The sequence below is a fragment of the Sus scrofa genome, chromosome 8 (genome assembly GCF_054392235.1).
Source record: "Sus scrofa isolate SSC_HxYL_T2T_F1_AM1 chromosome 8, Sscrofa_HxYL_maternal_Yorkshire_Landrace_v2.0, whole genome shotgun sequence".
NCBI classification, from domain to species: Eukaryota; Metazoa; Chordata; class Mammalia; order Artiodactyla; family Suidae; genus Sus; species Sus scrofa.
The window spans coordinates 140,079,386-140,081,599 of NC_139390.1; the positions used below are offsets into that span (position 1 = coordinate 140,079,386).

Sequence of the window (2,214 nt, forward strand, 5' to 3'; positions counted from 1 at the left end):
GCATGTTTATCATTTTAATAGTCTAAATAAGCAATTCACAAAAATGCAAAGAAAATATGCAGGATTTATCCCAAATCTTATTGCCCCAAATAGCTGCCACTATGCTTGAGTTGGCATAATGTCGCTTTTCCAGTCAGGCTGCAGATGAGGCTTTCCCATTCAACATGGTTGTTTGCAGAATTCAGTTTCTTGCCGGCTGCTGGACTGAGGACCTCACTGTCTTGCTAATGTACTCCTACTTCGTTGTTCTGTGGCTCTTGGTTTTTAGGGCTGCACTAGCAGCATATGGAAGTTCCCAGGATAGGAGTCGAATTGGAGCTGCAGCTGCCGGCCTCCACCACAGCCGCAGAAACGCCAGATCCAAGCTATGCCTTCGACCTACACCACAGCTCATAGCAATCCTTAACCCACTGAGCAAGGCCAGGATCGAACGCCCATCCTCACGGATACTAATTGGGTTCTTAATGCGCTGAGCCACGAGAAGAACTCTGTCTGGTGGCTCTTCCCACGTGACATGGAGCTCATAACATGGTATCTTGCTTTTTCAAAGCCTGCAAAGACTGCTGTGTGGCATCGGAAACTGTATCCAATCTCTTGTGATAGAACATGATGGAACATGGGGGAGTTCCCGTCGTGGCGCAGTGGTTAACGAATCCGACTAGGGACCATGAGGTTGCGGGTTCGGTCCCTGGCCTTGCTCAGTGGGTTAACGATCCGGCGTTGCCGTGAGCTGTGGTGTAGGTTGCAGATGCGGCTTGGATCCCACGTTGCTGTGGCTCTGGCGTAGGCCGGTGGCTACAGCTCCGATTCCACCCCTAGCCTGGGAACCTCCATATGCCACGAGAGCGGCCCAAGAAATGGCAAAAAGACAAAAAAAAAAAAAAAAAAAAAAAAAAAGAACATGATGGAACATAATTTGAGAAAAAGAATATATGTATATATGTATCTGTCTATAGTTCTCCTGTATAGTTCTCATATGTATACATGGCTGGTCACTTTGCTATACAGCAGAAATGGACACACCGTTGTAAATCAACTATACTTTAATAAAAAAAATTTTATTTAAAGCCCACAAAAGACAGTCTCCTGACAAGATGGTTTACAGCGGGATGTAATGTGATGTAATATCATCATCCTGTATGTCCTTTCCCATTTACCGAATTCAGTTGGGTTAGAAGCAAATCCTAGGTCCTACTTTCACTCCAGGAGAGAAGCAAGCGCCAGTCAAGCTTCAGATGAGGCAGCAGCCCCAACTGAGGGCAGAAACACCAAGAGGCAGAAATGGTGAGGGCCACTCCAGAGTCTGTCCACCACACTCAGGCTGTATGCAATTTCCTAGCGAGTGGATCCGCTTCCCAGGGCTGCCATAACAAAGTACCACAAACTGGATGGTCTGAAGCAACAGAAATGTATGGATTCCTAGTTTAGAGGCCAAAAGTCTGAAAACAAAGTGTCAGCAGGGCTATGCGCCCTCTGAAGGATCTAGAAATCCTTCCTGGCCTCCTCTTACCTTCTGGTGGCTCCCTGAAATTCTTGGCATTCTTCAGCTTGTAGGTCATCCCTCCAGCCTCTGCCTCCACTGTCACGCGACCTTCTTCCCTGTGTGTCCCTCTCTTTGTCCTCTTCTGTTATTATAAGGATATCAGCCATTTGATTGAGGGCTTACTCTAATCCAGCCTGACCTCATCTTAACTAATTACATCTGCAGAAACTTATTCCCTAACAAGGTCACATTCTGAGGTTCCATATAGACATGAATTTGGGTGGGTTGGGGGGAACACTATTCAACCCACTACAGAGACTATGAAGAAATATATATTTTCATATTGGTGTAGCTCTTAGGTAACTTTTCTTGTACTATTTGCTTTCTCTCTCCCTTCCTCCCTCCCCAGCTGTCTCTCCCTCTCTTTTGTAGTTCATTTATCTTCTTTTTAGTTTTCTTATTTCTGTGTTCCACCCTGGTTCTCTCTTTTTCTTTCTTTCTTCCTTCTTCTTTTTTTTTTTTGTTGCCCTGGCAGGCATTGCAGACCTGCGCACCTTCTCCCTTGCCTGTCTCTGCCAGAGATGCAGTAATCGTTGTGTGTTTCCCTGCCCTCCTTGGAGCTAGTGGTTGCCAGGACACACAGTACTCGTCAGTGAGTTGCTGGCAAAGCTCTGTGTAGAGGTGGGGCGTGATATGAGATGGCTGACTCCCCTCCTGCTTTCCTCCTTCTG

General features: G+C 46.4%; 1 long non-coding RNA gene across 1 annotated transcript; it reads right to left on the reverse strand.

Annotated features, from left to right (window-relative positions):
• Window positions 1-1,025: 1,025 nt before the first annotated feature.
• Window positions 1,026-1,986, reverse strand: LOC146401095 (uncharacterized). Its single transcript, XR_014813569.1, has 2 exons — window positions 1,511-1,986; window positions 1,026-1,393 (listed from the first exon to the last, which is right to left on the reverse strand). It is a non-coding gene; the product is annotated as an uncharacterized LOC146401095 (long non-coding RNA).
• Window positions 1,987-2,214: the final 228 nt, after the last annotated feature.